Raw genomic sequence first — 21,485 nt, 5'->3', positions numbered from 1 at the left:
TTTTCTCTATCCTTTTTTTTTCCTTTCAAATATACTTTTTTACTGCTAGATAAAAAGTAAGCTTTGAAGTTACATTTACATCTATTATAGAAGGCATGAAGACCAAGTTATAGAGCTCTTTTACACACACACACACATATATATATATATATTAAAAAATTAATAATATTCTGTAACATTTCTTAAAGAAAGTGCTACGAAAAAAAATTAATAATACAAAAATATATAACTATATCTTCTATTTTAAAAATATTAATAATTTAATTATAAACTCATATAAAAAATAAGATGCATTATCTTGTATGATTGCAGAATTTGACAAAATGAATGTATAGAACTTCATCTAAGTATTTTTCTTGTTTAAAATATTTAACTAAAAAGCAAATAACGTTTTTCATCCCAGCCTGAAGATTCTATAACTTTTAGGGATAATATTTTTACTATTTTAAACCATAAACTATATTACTTCCAGTCTTTAATATAAGAGTTTGTTTGATTTTTATTTTGATCCTAAATATAAAACTTCAATTTATTCTGTTCATTATATTGATCCATTTTTTTCTCAATTCTTATAATAATACTAGTTCTATCCAATACATTTGATTAACAAAGATATTTTAGAAAAAATTACTTCCGATCTTTAATATAAGAGTTTGTTTGACTTTTATTTTGATCCTAAATATAAGACTCCAATCTATTCTGTTCATCATATTGATCCATTTTTTTCTGAAGATAGTCCTTATAATAATATTAGTTCTATTCAATATATTTGATTAGCGAAGATATTTTAGAAAAAATAATACCTATTTATTACAAATAACTAACATAAATAATTTTTTTAATCTACTCAAATTAGTTAACTAGTTCTTATATTAAAGACTGGAGGTAGTATTAGAATAATATAAATTAAATCTTAGCGTTCAGCTTCCCTCCTTATTTATCTGCTGCCGGTCGGATGCTCGAAACAAAGTCATTTCCATCCTCGTGAGCAGCCACAAAATACTATTGCGCCATTTTTAAAACTGCACTAGGCCAAGGAAAAAAATAAACAAAACAAAAAAAAATATTTTCTCAGTTATAATTATTAGTTCCCTGGTTATAATATGTTAATTAGTTCCATGATTAATATCGAAGTCCCTACAATAAAATTTATTTTTAAAATTTAAATAGAATTATAGGGGCATGCATATATATAAATGCAAGGATACAATTATGAACACAACCCGAGCAAAACCCTATTTTATCGGAGTAGAACCCCATTCTACCCCAGCAGAACCTTCTGAACCCTTATGAGAACCCCCACTGCTAGAGCAAGAGGTTCCTAAGGAGAATCCCATGCTGGCGGCTCCAAACAGACCATGGTCAAACCCTGAATTAGATGCTTTAGTACGCCTGGGGGAATTTGCTCATAACTATCATTATACGACAGTTCTTTGACGTTAATTGCTATTCTAGTTGTCCTATCGAACATATTCTGAGTAGCTGAGTTGTTACTTATCCAATGTTCTAGTGGCCTATGTACCATGAATGCATCTCATTGTTAAGGGATATAGAATGTGAATTTAAGTTATGTTGTAAAGGAAAAAACACAAGAAGGGAAAAAAGGGAAAACAAGAGAAAACAAAAACAAGGAAAAGGCATGATGATGGGGGGAAAAAAAGGTTGAGAAGTCATAAGAAAGAAAGAGGCATAATGAGGAAGAGAAAAGGCATAGAAAAATAAAAGTTAAAAGAGAGACAAAAAAGAAAAGAGAAAAAATAGTGAATATGCAGAACAAAGGTGGATAGGGAAGTTAAGCATAACAGTGAGGACGTGTTCATGGAAATGAAGGTATCCGTGCTAAGAATTTAAAGCTAACTTTGTACTTGGATGATTCTTCTTGTGGATAGTGTTGGTTGCTACCAACATACAGGAAGTTAGTTGCTATTCTGGTTGTCTGTCCTTTAGAGATATAGTGAGCTAATAAAAGTCAAGCAAGATGGAATTGATCTAGCAAAATTCGTTTTCAGCAATCCAAGTGGTATCAGTACCAGAGTAATCTTTCCATCAAACAAGATAGCGGCGAATAGGACCCTTGGAGTTGAGAACAGTCTATTCATCCGTGAAAGTATCGATAATCTCCTTAGTTGGTGGATGGCCAGTAATCATGAAATTAGAGCACTGTGTTGTTAGGAATGTGCAAGATCATCACTAAATAATGGGAGTGGCTCAAAAGTACCTGGATAAGAAACAAGATTCTCAATATTAAAAACTAAGATATTTGACATGTGAGGAGGTAATTCAAGTAGATAAAGCATTAGGATCAAGTTTCTTGCGAATGTGAATTAACATGAAACTCTAGCATGCATTTTTTTGCCTTTTTATAAAGTGCTAAACCGGGAGAAATATGAATAAAGAAAATGAAGGATTTAAGAAAGTCAAAAATGAAAATAGGAAATTAAGAAAGGTAAAGAAATAAAATAAAAATAAGATAGGAAATCATTTTGTTTTTTTATAAAGGATTATGGGAAGTAAAAATGCAACAAAACATTAGGAAAGTGAATAATGAAGATTGAAGATCAAGGGTAGAAAATAACCAGGAAACAAAAAATTACCCCTGTAATATTCAAAAGCACAAAATTTAAAATTTAGGATGCAAGTACTTCACCAATTAACTTTAGGAACATAAAGTTATAAACTGTATGCAAAAGGCTTCCATACTCCAGGGAAACCTGTAATGGCAAAAACCATGCATCTGAAAGTAATGTGAAATACTAAATCGACCTTGAAGCTTTGGAACGCTATGGAGATTTTTTGGGCTAATTTAAAGGGCTTATAAGAGACTAGAAGAGAGGCGAGATATGAGAACCTAGTTTTCATATCAATTGATGCAGGACAGGAAAGGTTAAAAAGAGTTGATTTTGGAAGGCTTATGCGAGACCAAAAAAAAAGTGGGAATTTGGTTTTGATACCAATTGATACAAAATAAAAAAAACGAAAAAAGAATTCAGAGAGAGATAAGAAGATAATGCACTTTCACTTAGATCATAAGTTAAGTGCAAATAAAACATGCTGGAGTTTTTTTTCCAAAGTTCAGAGTAAGAATATATATCTAGATAGAAAACCCACAATTTACAACCTATATTCTATTATTAAAGGACTTAGAAAAATAGATCTAATGCAAAATACATTATTCTCAACACATATGTCCAATTATCAATCCAATTGTTGAACTTAATGCCTTAGAAGTCTCAAGTCTACTTTCCAAATTTCGACATGATACAACAGTAAACAGATCTATAAACGGCACTTTGCCAAGATTTTCTCATGTGTATACGAAAATTGCTCAACTTATTCGTAACTCTACCCTCTCACCTCCTATATATAGGTTTTTGTAGTTTCCTCTTCCCATTATTTAGTTGATATGAGACTTCTCTACCTTGTTATTTTATTTGTTTATATATTTATGCTTGCGCACACAAACACACAAATACAGATAATCATAAATATTTTAATTGTTTATCATTTAACCTCCATTAACTCGATATTAATAAATATTTACCTATATATATCTTTAATCTTCATTAACCTCAATATATGTGTATATATATCATTCTTCTTTTTTTTTTTAATACTGCTCAAATCTTAGGGATAAAAATCAGGATGTTATATTTTCCTTCTCCAATTTTCATTGTAACATCTACAATCATTGCCCTTTGTGTTTCCAAGCTACATTCAAACTAATTTGCTATCGAAAGCTACTCATGATCATTCAATTCATAGGTATACACTTGTAGTTCTCATATTCAAAATTTAGGATGTTACAAAATAAGCCACGTAAAATAAGCACTCATTAACCAGTTCACATAAATTAATAAATCTTATTAAAATTAGTTAGGAACACTAAGAGCTCTTTTGGTTCATGGAATTAGTGGGAATGTAAGGGAATGTAATGATTGAAAATGTATTGTAATGTAATGATGATTATAATTAACTTGTTTGGTTCAACATTAAGAATGATATAATTATATCTATTATTTATATTTAGTCAAATATAACGAAAATTGAAAGGACAAAAATATACCTACACAAATGGAATTTCTCATTGGTTCATTGCTTCCTCCCGTATCTTCCCCAACTACTATCACAACCTCCTCTCCTATCCCTTTATTTACCCTTCTCACACATCGTGCTTTCCTCCTTGTCCTCAATTGAAAGCCGAACATCAGGGTGAAAATAATTCCTTCTTGGGCATAGAGAGGTCCCAAAGTTCATCTCCGTCAATGCCATATCCTAACAGTCAACATAGATCTCATGAGACCCCCACTGATTTGTTTATTATTAGAGCATCAAGTAGCGTGTCATTTTATTCATGAAGTTATCCATCTAAAATATGGAGCTAGACTAGGAAGATGATGTAATCAAGCAAAGATGACATGAGTTTGTATTTGGTATTGATGAGATATGGAGAAGCATAATTGTTCTCTCTAATAAATGTTGCCTGGCCAGCTCATCAATGGAGGAAGGGAAAGGAAGGATCGCTAGTAGAGGATAACCACTAGTGTATCAGAAGATCACTGATGGAGGGGTGTTGGCAAGGGTTAGGGTGGACAAAGATGATGGAGAAGGCAAGGGAAAATAATGTCAAGAGTAAGGGAAAGGAAGGATTGCTAGTAAAGGAGAATCACAAGCATATGAGAAGGTCACTGATAGAGGGGTGTTGGCAAGAATTAGGGTGGACGAAGATGATGGAGAAGGCAAAGGCAAATAATGTCTTTTTTCATATTCCCACATGCTCTAATCCCCATTCATATGTCTTAGCAGTGTAATCCCTTTTACATTACTTGAAATAATCAGTATTACAAAATGTAATTCCCTTTACATTACATAAGTCTAATTAAACATTTGAATCAGTCATTTGCATCAGGATTACATATAATCCCCTTTCATGTAATCAAACCAAATGGGCTATAAGTGCTAGTATAAAAGGGAACACTAGGTAAAAATTTAATACATTTGTTAGAAAATACGTGGGAATTTTTTTAATAAGAACCAGATGAAGTAATATGTAGTTTTATTATTTGGCATCAAGATAAAGTAAGGTGACTTAAGTTAATACTAGAGCAGGCATGAAAATATGGAAAGCAATCAAAGAGTCTCAAATAAAAGAGAAAATTATTGTATGAGTATGTCTAGTTTCATGTAATTTTAAATAATATTTTTATACTTTTTTATTCAATTCGTATGGTTTATTTCCTTATCTAAGCAAACGAATAAAAAATCTGCTTGAAAAAAAAATCTAAGCGTGATAAATAAACAAAAATTCACAATTTGTTCAACAAATTTAATGGCATTTTAATCAAAGCTGTTATATCCTGTTCCACCCCATTCCCTATTATCCTTCCGTAATAATGCTTTCTTGCTTTTGTAATAGACCTTTTTTTTTGTCCTTTTTAGTTATAAAAGAGGACATTAGCCTGGAATTAAAAAGCTAGACTAGGGTGTTCATCAAAAAAGTACTTTTTATATACTTCTTGAAATGGAGAGGGACGCTCTCTCTTGGGATTAATGCAAGTGTCTTTCTTTCACCCACTATGGCAGAGGAGTTAGATATTGCCTCCGTCACCCACTGCAGTGGAGGAGCAAAGGGGCCATAACAATGCACTTTGTGGTGTTGTGGCGGTAAGGAAGCTTTAGTCATGGAATGCACAGTTGATGTCGACCTTGTGGGTAAGGGCAACCGAACACCCAAAATGAAGGAAAATTGAACAAACAAGAAGGTGAAGCTTTGAGACAAAGGAGAAATAACTACTGCAATAGATATGGAAGAGAATGTCATGACCAACATAGCAGGCAATGACTGGCCTAGTATCCAAAGGCAACTTTTTAATGAAGATGAAGTGCTGGGCAATGGAGTTGAAAAAGTGGAGCAAATCAATGCTGAATAGACAAATACGTTAAAAGAAGACAATGGTGAAATTCCATCATTCGAACACAGTGTCCCTTTGTTCAAGGACAAGCTGCTAGGTGCAACGCATCCTACCAACAACAACTGAGGAAACCTAAAAGAAGAATTGATAATTGAACATGAAGATGTAACTATCAACATGGAAGGTCTTGTACCCACCATCAACTTCTCAAAGAGAGTCAAGTTATTCATGACTAAATGCATGAGATTCGTAGTAGTAGTGGAAGTTCTTGGTTATTACATCTGTCGAGACATGCTGCACTCAAAAATACTTTCTATGTAATTGCCGACCAGAGATTTCAAACTCACCAAACTAGATAGTAGGTGCTATATGGTGAAATTCACAAGCAAATTTGACTATTAACATGTAATGGTAAGGGGTCCTCTGATAGTTCTAGGCACTATTTGACTGTACATCCATAGGAACTAACGTTCTCACCACTTAGCTTGCAGATCTAATGAGTCCATGAATGGATACGGCTCGTGGGCCTCCCTTACCATTATTACCACAAAAGTGTGCTGAGGGCGATTGGCCAAGTAACAAGCCAAGTGCTAAAATACTAAAAGGGTAGACAATGAAAAATTTGCTTGATCAGTAGTGAAGATTGACCTTACCAAGCCACTGGTTTCTATGATCAAGCTTGATGTAATAGCTCATTTTGTTGAGTATGAACGACTACCTACTATTTGCTACTGTTGCAAAAAGTATGGATACTTGGAAGGTTCTTACCCAATCAAGTTCCAGCAGATGAGCAAGGAGCAAAACAACAACGACCAAGAACAAACTCTGGCAGTTCCCTTGCAACAAAATTCTGAGGCTGAAACCAAGGTGTATGAGGAGCCAGTGTGAAGATACCTTGTTTGGTACTTGGATGAAGGTGTCAACTCAGAGATTGTGTGGCAGTAGAAGCATCAAAAAGACTAGAGAAGGCAGTATCTTCCCTGATGAAACTGGCGCCAGCAAATTTGCCTTTTTGGCTACCTTGGATGAGATAGATTGTCACTAACAAGGAAAATTCTCTACTCACAAGAACCAAGAAAAAAGGGCTTTACCTATAGGCAATATCCTAAGGAGACTAAAACATGAATGGATTGTCAACTCAACGGCTAGTCACAAAAAGAAGATAGATAAGGACTCCAGCCCCAAGATCAAAGTAGTTCCCAATCCCCATAAGTTATAATCTTTGATTCACTAGCCTATAAAGAAATAATTCTAACCATAACTCTAGATACAAGCCAACACACTACAGTTTCTCTCTTTCATGAGAGGAAGGCTCTCACCTCGATAGACCCTAAAGCAACTAAGAACATTAGGCCAAGTAACCCCAAGCCCAACTTAGCAATAAGAAGGGGAAAAGAGAATTCCATCCTGAACCCCCTAATAAAAGCCCAATGAAAAGTGGTATTAAAATACAATCCACAGTCAAATTTAAAAACATATAAGGCCCAGACATAGAGAGAAAGTTAGGGCTTCTTCAATAGCACTTACTAAAGCCCTAGTAAAGGCTCTAAGAGCCACCATCACTTCTTAAGGCAAGTCAGTATTTATAGAGGTAAATGATATTAGCCTAGATGATGACATGATATCAAACTGCTTTAATGTGGAGCACTAAATTTCATTAGGAATGGATAAAGATTTTTTATTTGTAACTACCAAGGAGCAACCTTAGGTAAATTTCATAGAGTTTTAAAATCCCTACTCTAAGGTTATAGGCTGGATATTATTGCTCTTGTAGAACCTCACATTTAGGGCTCCATTATAGATAAGGCAATAAAGAATATCGGCTACCCGAGCTCTCATAGAGTAAAAGTAGTAGGATTTTTGGGGGGATATGGATTCTGTGGTCTAACCTAGTAAAGCTGAAAATGTTAAATAATCATAAGCAATACATTCATAATGAGATGGAATGAAAGAAAGGTGAAGGAAATGGATGGTGAAAAAGGTAGAGATGGAGAGACAAGAAGATGAGTGAATAGATGTCTTAGAGATGAGAGAATGGAGTATTATGTCAAAAATAGGGTTTCTAAGGGTTTAAGGGGTCAATCTGGGTCGGATCATATGAGTAGATGCTCTATTTTTACGTTATGGATCCGAATTTGATGCTACTGATACGAGGGGTTTCGCCGTGGCAAAGGAAAATGTTTGCCCAGGCAAAGCATTCCCGAGAGGAGCTTTAGCAAAATTCTGAGAGTTGCCCGAGGCAAAGGAAAATGTTTGCTATAGCGATCTATTCCAGAATAGACATTGATGCATATTTTTAGACTTGGTCGCAGTGCAACATTTTCTTGGTGCCGGCGCGTTATTCCAGAATCAATACTCTGAGTTCTCTCATGTTGTGTAATATTTTGGTCTTCAATCTTGGTTCTAATTCTCAAGTGTCCTACAATGAAAAGCAACAATTTGAAGCATTAATTGTCCTAAAAATTAATCAAATACAATTAATAACCAATTATAATAATTTTATCCTTAAAAAGACACTGATTCAAAGTAAAGACTCTTAATTTAAATTAAGCACAATTACCATTAAAAGAGCCACTAACTATGACAAAAACCTTGAAAATGATATGAAAAGACATAAAAGAATTGGATTCAATTAATAGAGGAGTAACCTAGGGCTTGTTTTTAGACAAAATTTTTCATTTTCATCTCTATTTTTGGTGCCATTTTCATAAAGGGATGGTGTTAGAATTTTAGCAATTATTAAAGGGGAAAATTAGAAAGAAGACCTCTTTGGACTTTAAACTACTTTCCATTTTAGTTAAGGCATATGGAATCTTAGAGGTGATGACACATGGCCATGGTAATTTTTTCCAACTTTAAGGGCTAAATGAAGTCTTTGAACTTACATGGAAGCATGGAAAAGATGACACATAATCATTGTAATTTTGTGCAAGATTGATGGCAAAGTATAAAGGGTTAACTTGAGAGGCATTATAAACATCCCTCCTCCTTCCCCCATTACATGAAGATTACCAGCCAAGTAAAGGGAGAGGAGGATGGAATTTTTGACCTAGGAGGAAGGAGAAGAAGAGAAAGAGGAAAGAAACTGAAAATACATTTCCTTAAAACCACAATTTCATAATAGTTTAAGAAGTTGACCATGGTAGATGAACAATTTAACTAGGTTATTAAAAGCTAGTAGGGCTATAAAGAGTTCAGTATAAATCAAAGTCTACCAAACTAACAACAATAACAAGCAGGGCCTAAGGCACAATAACAGCCCACAAAGCCATCCTAAAAGAAATCCCTCACATAAAGACTTAGAACATAAGAAAAGCAAGGGCTAAACCTAGTCCACAAGTCACACCTGCTTAATGCTTACATTCTCAAAATCATTCTAATAGTCAATAAGATGTGAGTTTTTCTTAAAGGGTAACAAACTGGATCCTTAATGTTCATACATAAGAAATGCTCTGGCCTCTGGGAATTAAGTAAATATTCTATAAAATATTGTAATCCAAAAGTATGGAAGAGACAGTTAGATATACAGATACAAAACATGAACCATAGCATGACAAATTATATAGTCATTACAAACCCAAGCAATGAAAGGCCCCCTAGGTTGTGCTCGCTTGAGCCTCTAATTGCTTCCCTTCATGAAGGATGGTATTGAAAGGCTCTCTTGAAAACAATGAGATTAACAGGGTGAGACATAAAGTCTTAGTAACCAAAGCTCACTTTACAACATATACTAACAGAATGGTAAGCAGGTGAAGCAATACCATACATAAATATCTTAAGTTAAAAAAACACATAAACACACATGCAATAATCAACACAGTAGTTTATACCCCTCTCATCCACTGTACTACTTCTTATGACTCCTTGATATAGACCCCAAACTATTCATGTCGGTTCAATAGGTTCCCTCCATAGCTTGTGGTCTAACCAAGGCCAAAGAGGTATCTACCCAAGAGTTTCTCCCTATTCCAGGATGGGGAAAAGGTAGAACTATAAAGGCCTGATAAGAAACCAAATACCTTATCATAGTGTTGGCATGTTGTACGGGCTTTAAGAACATTTATCCACCATATACAATCCCAATCTTCACATATGAGCCTTATGCATAGATATACCATCATGGATTAAGAATATAATCAACAACATAACAATGGGAATGCTCCAAAACATTCATCTCTACAATAGCATAAGGAAGAACAACCAATGCAAACACACAATAATAGCAAAACTAATACTTACTTCACCAATAATTGATATATAACAAAATATATACTTTTCTTTCATACTGTCCTAGTGGTATATCAATATAGTTTGAAAGGATATAGAAAACCTTACAAACCAAAGTGAGCATATAAAGCAAAGTAACCCTGATTATCTTAACTCCAAGCTTAGCACTTCGCTTTAACATGAGGCACTGCTTCACATCTCAAGACGTATGCTAATCTATATCACCATGTAGATTGAAACGTCCTTCCTTTAACCCCCTAGAGTACACGTTTAGAAGTGTTATGTTTCAAGTGATTCACGAAACAATCCGATAGATTGAAAATTTACAATTGGTTCTCGGGTTATTATTCACTAGTTAAATTCTAGATTTTTAGTCTAACTTTGAAAAATCATAACTAATTATAGAAAAATCGTATTGAGGTGGTTCAAAATTTTATTTGAAGCTCTTTCAGTTCTCTACAAGAAAAAATTATAAAAATGGACTTAACCCTTGGAAATTAGTACAGTTTATTCATTGAAATTTACTATTTATTTAGGCAAAACTATACTTTCCAGTTTCTCTATCGCAACTTTGATCAAGCATAACTCTTAGCACACATATCCATTTTAAGTGATTTGTCACTTGTTTTAAAACTCAAGATATTTCATAAATAGAATCAATCATTTTTCTTACTTTCATTTTGTCACTATTTTGTGACTCATTTAAGGATGACTTATGCCCCTTATTTATATTAACAATTCATGATTAATTCTTTCCATGCATAATACCATTCTATTCATGCATTAGCCATTCCCATACTGTATTATAGCCAATTATACAAGCTATCATTATCATTTATTATCACATACTATTAATGGCACATTTATAGCATACATTGGTATACAAATTATACAATGTAATATGGTAACTTTCTTCAATTCTTTTCCTATTTCCTTACTTCCACTTCACGCATCCCTTGCTTGATCATTATCACCTATTAGGGTTGGTTAAGGGAAAGTGAGATTCAGGAGAATCTCAGTAGCAATCATTACTATTTATGCATGAAAGATGGATGTAAGTGTACAATATGCTTATTTAATCTAGCTCATGCTGACTTATAACATTTTCTCATGCTCAATATTTCACATAAACATGCACAACCATGAAAAACATTAATGAAGCAGAGCATCATACTAGCATTAGCATCCTATATCATCATCAAATAACATAATGCACATCAATACATAAGCATACACATCAAGCACACAAGAAAGGTAAGTTTACTACCTTGTATCCTTAAGCTTTTTTCTTGCTCCCTTTTGCTTCTAACCATTAAGGTTTCTTGCTCAACCTTTTTCATTCCTTTTTCTTGATATCTCATGGCCCTAAATGAATTAACACATCATTTCCATTCATTCATTAGAGCCATGGTAATCAACAACATCAACACTTTGTTTTCTTTGAACTATATTAATTTCCAACTTTTGAACTTGATTTCCAACCTTTCTAAAATTAATTCCACATGCTATTTCCATACAATTTTGCATGTAGAATCCATTTTCAAGCTCAAAATTATCAAAACCTAACTCCTTCTTGATGAACTAGACTTGACCGAATATTATGCACTTAGGGTCCAAAAATTTCATTTTCAGTTCTAATGCTTCCAAACTTGTTTTCTCATCTTTACCCCACACAATTTTTTTATTTTAAACACATTGGAAGCATCAAAACCATCAAAATAAAATCCTAAGGCATAGAAATCACCCTAGCTGAAATGTTTTCTCAAGTTACACAATTATAAAATTTAATCAATTTCAGCATAAAATCACTTGACACTACAAAAAATAGAGTATTAGTGATGGAATTTAGCATCGCTAATCCCTCAGAAATTTTGTCAATAAAATTAGCGACAGAATTTAGTGACGGAAAATTTTTGTCGCTAAATTAGTGAATGATTAGTGACGGAATTTTATGCCGTCATTAACTTAGAGACAGATTAGTGACGGAATCTTATTGCGTCACTAAATTCTGTCACAAGTCTGTCATTAATTTTGTTTTAAATGATTAGTGACAGAAATTAGTGACAAAAAAATTTCGTCACTAATTTTCATCACCAATCCGTCACTAACTCTCATTTTGTGACAGAATTTTTTCGTCATCAGTTTCCGTCACTAATTCGTAACAAAAAATATAATATAAATATATAATAATTATTTTTTAAACTTATTATTAAAATAAAAATATAATATATCATAATTTTTAAATAATATATTATACAAAAATTAAAAAATACAAATATTATAAAATAAAATAAAATAAAAATATATGGTATACTTATTATTTTGTTAAGTATTTGAATAAAAATATAACTTATTAGAAATTTTTACTAAAATATAAAAATTAAATTCAAATAAATAATAATATATTAAATTACATAATATATATTAAATTATATATATAATATTTATTACATATATTTGTATTTGTTATTAGAAATGTTATATATATTTATTTTTGTAAAAGAATTTCATAGGTGCTTCTTAGCTCAACTGGTAAAGGCTTCAACACACACGCAAGAGGTCTCAAGTTCAAACCAACACTTCTTCACAAATTAGCTCAATTTATGTCGTGGCAATAATGTGGACAAGGCAATGATGTGCCGGCTCATAATGATGGACACATGGCGATGATGTGGCAAGGTGATGACGTAGCTATTCATAATGATAGACATGTGGCGATGACGTGGATAATGCAATGACATGGCGGCTCATCATGATGGACACGTGGTGATGACATGGATGCTATGATGACGTGGCTGCATGGGAGAGAGGAAGAGTTGAGGTGGTATCCAATGACGGACATGTGGTGATGACATGGGTGAAGAGATGACGTGGCAACATGGGAGAGAGGAGTAGGTAAGGTGGCAGTCATTGATGACGTAGCGGCTCAAAGTGATGAACATGTGGCAACAATGCAGTATTTTAAATTTACAAAATAAAAAAAATTTAGCGACGGATTAGTGATGGAAATTTCCATCACAAATCCATCATTATTTTGTGACAAAATTTTTATGGGATATCCGTCACTAATTAGCGACGAAAAATTTTCATCACTAATTTATGTTACTAATCCATTAGTAATCCATCGCTAATTAGTGATGAAATTTTGAATTCTGTCACTAATTATTTAGTGACGATGGAATTAGTGATGGAAAAAATTTTGTCGCTAACTGAATTCCATCGATAATTTTGATGGGTGACAGAAATTTCGTCATTAAATTCCATCGCTAATTTGACGTTTTTTCTGTAGTGTGATTTTTGTTCCTTTCAAGCCTTTAAACATTATTCTAACATCAATTTCATCTTCTTCTACCCTTAACAATTTCATACAGCATATTCCCTTAGGGCGTCAAGTTCCCAAAAACCATTAAAATCCATAACCAAGCTCAATAATGACAAAGGTAGTGAAAATTACATCAAAAACCATGAACGTTCCTTGTTTTAAAGCTTGATCTTGTATAGGATCACTTGGCTTTTCTCTTCCGTTCTTATTTCTCTCACTAGAATTTATTTTTGAAGGGTTTTCTCATAGTTTTAGGAGCTTTGGGTGAAAATGAGGGGAGGGGAGGGGGTATATATAGAGTTTTTGACCAAATCCTAGCCATTGATCTGGAAATTACAAGATTAAATTTTGGCTATTCATTTTTTCCTTTTTGTCTTGTGGTGATAAGTGTCCTCATGACATCATGCTTACCTCATCATGATTACATCGTCAAGTCATATGTCTTTAATCCAAGCGTACATGTGTCTTGCATCTGACCGTATAAGTGTTTTTCATCCAATCGTACACATAATCTCTTGCATGTCCCTTCATCATTTTTGGCATTAAGATGGGAAGAAAATTAATATAAAATTCGTACAAAATACAGGGCTTAGGTATTCCTCTACCTATCTTTCCATTCTGTACCGTATCAAGTACTTTTTCGGGTCGTAACTTCCCCGGGACTATTGGGACATGTTTTGGCATTATTTTCTCATCCCAAATAGGTCCACATGGTATTATATAACATTTCTAAAGAGAAAGTGATACTCTTCCCTTGTTCTTTTATTAAAAAAATTAATAATATTTATTTCAGAGTAAACTTGACCGAATTCTTTCTACCAATCCATGACTTCGAGAATCTGTCTCTAGGTACTAATACTATTTATTCATCACAGAGAATTTTTCTAATTTTTCTTAAGTCATAAGTTAACCTCTAGATGGTTTACTTTGACTTTTTTCCGGATAATTTATAAATAGGCTTTAAATTCTATTAAAGCCAACCTCTCTGCTTTCTGGAGATAGAATTATTTTTAAAATCTGTGATAATTTCTCAAGTATTTTTTCTCATTTTCTTCTAATTATCTGAGGCCTCCTTATATTTTAAATAATTCATTTTTGGTAATATTCAAAATTAGTCAAAACCCTTGGGATTCCATAAATTCCTTCCAAGGGTATTTTCATCATTTTTAGCCTTATATGGGCCCCTGGACCTCATTTCTATTTTTCTAGAATTTTTTTGAAGTATTCAAGCATTCTTTCCATTACTGCTCCTTTTCGGCCTGAAACTTTCTAAATTTATATTTTAGGTCCCTATTTGGATTTAGCTTTAGGAATCCTCTTACCAAGGTTTCCAGCACAACCTTTAGCCTTTAATTACCTCAACTCCTTATACTAGACCCTGGGACTTCACATACAGGCCTTAACATGTCATTTTCTATTTTTTTGGGATTTTTAAAAATTTTTGGGCGTAATTTTCATTTTTACCCTCATTTGCCTAAAACTTTATAAAATTACAATTTTGCCTCTAGTTTGGCTTAATCCCATAATTCACCTTCTTGGGACCTCTAGCATAATTTTTGGCCTACATTCATTTCTATTTCTTATTTCTAGGCCTTGAGATGTCACTAGAGTCTCTAACTTCTTTTTTTCTTAGTCCTAGAAAACCTTTGCTTTGCAATTTAGTCCTTGGGAGCCCTTCTAGCCCTCTAGGAAACCTTTAGGACCTTTGCCAAAAGGGGGTCTGGTAGTTTGCCTATTGTAAACTAATTCTGGTACTTATAAGCCTAAAATTTAAGATGTGACATAGATTATAGTCAAACACAAGCCATAATTAAAATACAAAACTCAAAAACCTTAAGTCTTGCATCTCGCAACAACTCTCAGAATCCAACTTTCCCAACTTATAACCAAAACACTCAATCTAAAGTTATAGTTATCAGTCACTTTATTCAATTAACTCATTAGACTCTTTGATTAATCCCAACAACAATCAATCAATCAACCCTGAAGTTTCATACTTAGAATTTTTAACCTCCAACATACCCTAACATTGAAAAACGATCAATATCAATAGTCTAAACTAATTAAAGCTCTGATTTTTTATCCACCCTTCGTTTCTCCACCCTTCTCCTTCTATTTTTCGCATTTCTAACAGTGATTTTTTTATCAGAGTTTTTACAAGTTCACTATGCCAAAAAACATCTAGGCACCAATAATTTGAATTTCAAGTGCATTTGTCGTAGCAAACTTTATAGAAGCAATCAAGTCTCCCCTCTTCTGAAGAACATAGAGGCCATAACCCTTCCTCTTTCCATGTTATTCCCTGTCATATCCTGATAATTTTAACCTAGTCAATAAGAAATTCAAAACTGACCAAGGGTCAAGTAGTATAGTAGAGACAGAGATGGAATAACTTCTAAAGCTAAAGCTGGGCAGGGACTAGACTGTAATTTTAAAAAGTTTGTGTTAAGGAAGGGCAAAATAGAAAACTGTGCCCGAAATTCCTGAAAATTTTTAGAAATTCATGAAAAATAGAATAAAGGCTCTAGGATAGCATTTAAGGCCTAAAAGATTAAAAAATAAAAATAATTTATTTTAAAATTTTTTGTAATTATTGGTATTCTTGGCTAATTAAGAAAAAATTGGCCAAAATAAATTATTTTAATTGTGTAGAGGCCTAAATCTGAAAGTAAAGAGTTAAGCTTTACAATATTTAAAATTGAATTACGTTAGTAAAAAACCGATTTCAAGGAAAATTAAATAAAAGGAGTTATAGGTCAAATTTTGACCTGAGAAAAATTAGTGAGCTTCTCCTCAATAAAAAAAAATTCATTGGCATAAAAAAATAAATTTTTAGAAGTACTAGATAGGATCCCAAAAATATTTATCCAATATTGGGAGATGATACGCTGGAATAAACTAAAGTTTGGTGAAACAATTTTTCTCTGTTTTTTTTGTGGCTAATTATGGCACCAAAATGGCAAGGAAGTAGATAAATTGTAATAAAACATTGTTTTATAATCACATGGTTAATAGGTGGCATGACATGTAGTATGATCATGAAGGGCAAGACAAGATCAAGGGACAAATATAAAAGGGAATTATAAGATTTTACCAAGGGCAAAATAGGAAATCCAAGCAAAAAATTTGTCTATAAATACCTCCCATAAATGACAAAATTTGGCCAAAAAGGAGAAATTAGAGGGGGAAGGTTGTGTCTTTGAATTTAACAAAAAAGAAGAGGAAGAAGGAAGAATAAGGACCAAGGATCATCAAGCAATCATCCAAGTTAAAGAATTCATTAAGGATTTAATTACCTTGATTAGTGAATAATTTGGGATGATTTGGAAGGTTGAAAATGGCTAAAACTCTAGGAGAACCATGCTGGCCAAAATGCCATATGACTTGATATGAATGATTTGACGACAGCATGGGGATTAGATGATGGAAAATGGTTGGTAACTTGTGTTTTCAGCTTAGTTTATGAAAGAATTCCAACTTGTGACATATATAGGTATGGTTCGGCTAACATGGGCTCATGGGGTTTGTCACACCTTCCTTTAAGACCATATTATATCTCAAATAGAACCATTTGGAACTATTTCTTATGGCCTTAGGTTAGAAAAATTTAAAATTTACTAAATTCGAGTTACTATTCATGTAACTCTAAACCAAGGCCAAACTGTAAAAAATCATAACTAATTCTAAAAAACTCAAAATGAGATAGTCCTAAGTTCTATTCGAAGCTCTTAGTCTGATCTTTAGAGAAAAATTACTTTCTAGTATCAAGACCATATCAATCAATCCTAGAATTAACGTAAAGTGGCATTGTTCATATGGTAAATTTCTAATTTTTCAAAATTTATGCCTAACATTGGATAGGTATAAATTTCAATACAAAACTTTAATTTTGATGAAATACCACTTGTTTTAAAGCTAGAAATATAATATATAAGTATGTCAGTCAAAATCTCAATCATCTGGGTAGAATTATGTTGGTATGAAAATAAGGCATTTTTAAGCCTATTTTATCTCATTTTCGTGCTTTTTCTTGACTTTTCTCTTCCTTTAACACCATGGGATTATTTCATTCACATACCACATGTTTAAGCATGATTCCTTAGTTAAACATTCACATTCATGACAACTTAGATCATCATTACAATAGTCCAAGACAATTCACATAAGTTATAAAATGATCTTCCAAGAGGCATCAAAATCACTTCTATCCCAAGACAATCTCTTTGTCTTTCTTCTTGCTTGGTCCAACCCCTAATTGGTGAATAATTTGAACATAAAGGAATGAGATTTCATAGGAAATCTCAATAGCAATGAATCAGAATTATCATGCTAGTCATGCTATGCAAAAATGTGACATGTTACCATTGAACTAGAATTATCATACACAAGCTTTGGTATGCTTTTTATTGCCATAGAAAGAGAGTCACATATCATATCATTTAGCCATTCAACATTACATATTGCTAAGACATATTATACATAGAAATTCACACATAATCACATAGCTTACTCAATCGCATCATGGCATCATAAAACAAGTAACACATGCACATTTAAACAAGCAAGATAGCAATCAAATTATGAAATCAATGTTACCTCTCGCTTAATTATATATCTTGGCCTCTTAAGGTGTATAGTACTCCTCATTGTTTCCTTGAATAATTCCTATCAATCCAAGCATAAATACATTCTACATTACTAATAATTCAAAGCATAAACACCATTACTAATAACATACTTATATAAACCCTTTATTCCTTGATTTGAAACACTATTGTTTCCTTTTTGTTTAATCAATCTCTTGGGTCATTCCTACACAATTTTTCATTTAGAATATAAATATCAATTCAAATTTAACAAAATCATACTTCTTTCCCCTTAATTCAATTTGGCCGAGAAGGGTGTTAAGGGGTCCTTGGTTTCTGTTTTTTATTCCAATGGCTTTTAACACTTTTTCTTAGCATTTCTCCACATAAATCATCTTCTAAACTAATTGGAATCATCAAATCTCATTGAAACAAACTCTAACCTCAAGAACTAAGAGTAGCTGAGAGGTATCCTTATTAACATAACTTAGGATTTCTATCAAAATTCAATCCAAACATCAATCAAACATGCCATTCCAAGCTTATATTCAAGGTTTCTATCCTTCCCTAATCCTTTCTCAATATGACCGAAATTATAGCAGCATGATAGTATAGGATTTTGCCATGAAACCTTAGCCAAAACAACCTTTCTACATAGCCAAAATAAAGCTTGAACATACCTTAATTAATCCTTGATTGAAGCTTGGTGATTTTCCTCTTCTCTTGCACAGTTTTAGGTCTTTTTTTGCTTGAGTTTTTGGTGCAGTAGAGTCTCCTCTTGGCTCATATGAGGGGTAATTTATAGAGCTCTTTGGCTGGCCAACACCCCTTCTATCTGGCCTAAAAATCTGCCAACTCAAGGGCCATGTGTCCCCTCTCATAGCCTTCTATCTTTAGGTCATGACAAGTGTCCCTTAGCATGTGATTTTTCCTGGTTTCTTGGGCTCGTTTTGGGCTTCAGCTCTTCTTAGATGAGGGACCATGGGCTGCACGAAATTACTATGTTTCCTTGGCCTAAAATCATTTCAAAATTGATTGGAGAGAAAGAGGAAATGTGGCCCAACGATGAATTACCAATTTTAAGTCAAAATACACTATATCGGTTACTATTTTTCACTAACTTTTGATAATAGTTTTGAGCCTCCAAAAAATTTATTTTTCTTCATCAAAAATCCTCTTGTAATATAGAAAGGTTTCATAATTTTTTTGAGAATTTATTTTCACCTTTAATCTCCTATATTGAATTTCTATCAAAATTAGGTTTTACCAATAAAGTTTCACTACTAATTATCCAAAAATAATTTTCTTCACATCCTAAGGCCAAAGATAGTTTTAAAATCCATAATGATATGTTGAATAATTTTCTATTTTTTTAAAAAATTATTGAGGTCTCGGGGTTGCTCAAATAATTAATTACAATAAAAATCCTTGTCTGGTCATAAAATACTGATAAATTTTAAAAATCCTATAATAAATTATTTTTACCCCTTATTCACCTCTAAAACCTCATATACTATTCTAAATCCTCAATTCTCTATTTTTCCTATTTTTGGAGAATTTTTCAATTTTTCTGATACCCCTTACAGTCTATCTTACTTATACAGGATATTATGAAAATATTACTCCAAACCCTATCTGGATTTTATTTCATGAATAGCTTCGTCAGTCAGTCTACCTTACCTATTGGCCCTTAACTTAATTTTTCACTCCTATTATCAAGGTTAAAATTTACAGGATGTGACATGGTTAGAATTTGATTCATGTTAATTTGATGTTTCTAATGAGTTCAAAAGGTAAAATAATGTCAGACAATATTGAGAAAATGTGTTTGGAAGCAGTAAAATTGAAAATAAAAATTTTGAATTCTATCCCCTATGTCTTGGCCAAGTGAGGATCTATGGGAAGAAATTGGATTTTCATAAATCTAAGTTTAATTATAGATTCTTAATGAAAAATTATGTAAGGAAAGCATATCAAAGATATGTTAAGAAAGATAATTCAAAAACCTTAAAATCAAAAGTAAAGGGTTACGATTTTAATTTAAGTGTTTAATGAAATTGCTGGAATTGATGTTTAAAGTGCCATTGTTATGTACTTGATAGGCATTGAGCTTGAGTAAGAGGATACTCAAAAACAAGGGTAAGGAATCAAGAAATACAGTTTGATAAGAGGTACCAAGAACTTACAATATTATTGTTATCTTGTAATTGTTGTTTGTGCCTTGTGTTTTACGCCATGGTGTGGTTGAGTATACTATGATGAAATATGTTTAACTCCTTACATTTATGCCTTGGCAATTTGTATAGTGAGTTGTCTAATGGTATGATTATATGCTCCCTTTTCATGGCATTATGTTATAGATGGAAGCATGAAATTTTTGGTTGCATATAACATGAACTAACTTGGCTTTGTTAACATTATAATTATTGTTCTTTGCTACTGAAATTTCTTTAAAATCTCACCCCTTTTTACACACAGTTGATAATAGTAGGGGTTGAAACTTCAAAAGAAAAAAAGGAAGAATGTGGAAGCTTAAAGGAAGTTTGTATGAAATGACACGCAATAATGCATTTTTATATATTTTGTAATTATGACTTTGGTTCGAATTATGCAATGTTATGTATATTATGATGAATATTTCATGGGATGATGCTCCCAACTCTTGAGAGGGATTATGATGCCTAGTATATGACGGTATATATATAGTAATTGGTAACTATAAAGATTATAGCCTAAATTCCATAAAAGAATGCAATTAAAAAGGGTTAAAGGCACTTGGGAAACCTAAATGAAGGAATTTGGCCTTGAGACTTGGTGAATTTAAAGTTCACATTATAAACTTAAAGTAAAGTGGTAGATCACCTAATTGGGAGCTGTGTACTAAGAATTATGAATTTTTGAAGTTATGGTAAAAAGCTGAAAATTAAAAGTTTCACCAAATGAACAATACTTTTTACACAAAAAATGGATCACAAATGGAATGAGTACTGGATTAGTAAGCATCTTTCCTATGTAAAGAAATGAAAGAGCTTCAAATAGCACTTGAAACTAACTTTTGATGTTTTTTTATAATTAGTTATGAATTTTCAAAATTGCTCAAAATTTTAGGGTTACCAAGTGAAAAGTAATATGAGAAAGTGATTTTTCAAAGTATGCTTTGCTAAGCCTAATGCCATGCAATATGGTTCCATTTGACATATTTTGGCTCCATATATGGTTATTGTAGTATCCCAATATTTTAATTTAAAAAAAGAAAAAAGAAAGATAAAATAATAATATTTTAATTAAAAAAAACATAAAAGAAGGGAGCAACTTTCCGCACTTTCGTTGAAAAATTGAACCATAGAAAATGAGGCCTGGAAAATTGGGAGATGGGTGGAAAAAATGGCATTAAGGAAGACTTTGGGGGAGGAGGATTTAATGCCAAAAGAAAAAATGGGA

The sequence above is a fragment of the Neltuma alba genome, unplaced genomic scaffold, assembly GCF_004799145.2.
Source record: "Neltuma alba isolate B1F8T4 unplaced genomic scaffold, ASM479914v2 tig00011083_pilon, whole genome shotgun sequence".
Classification (NCBI taxonomy): Eukaryota; Viridiplantae; Streptophyta; class Magnoliopsida; order Fabales; family Fabaceae; genus Neltuma; species Neltuma alba.
This window is presented reverse-complemented; position numbering follows the sequence as displayed.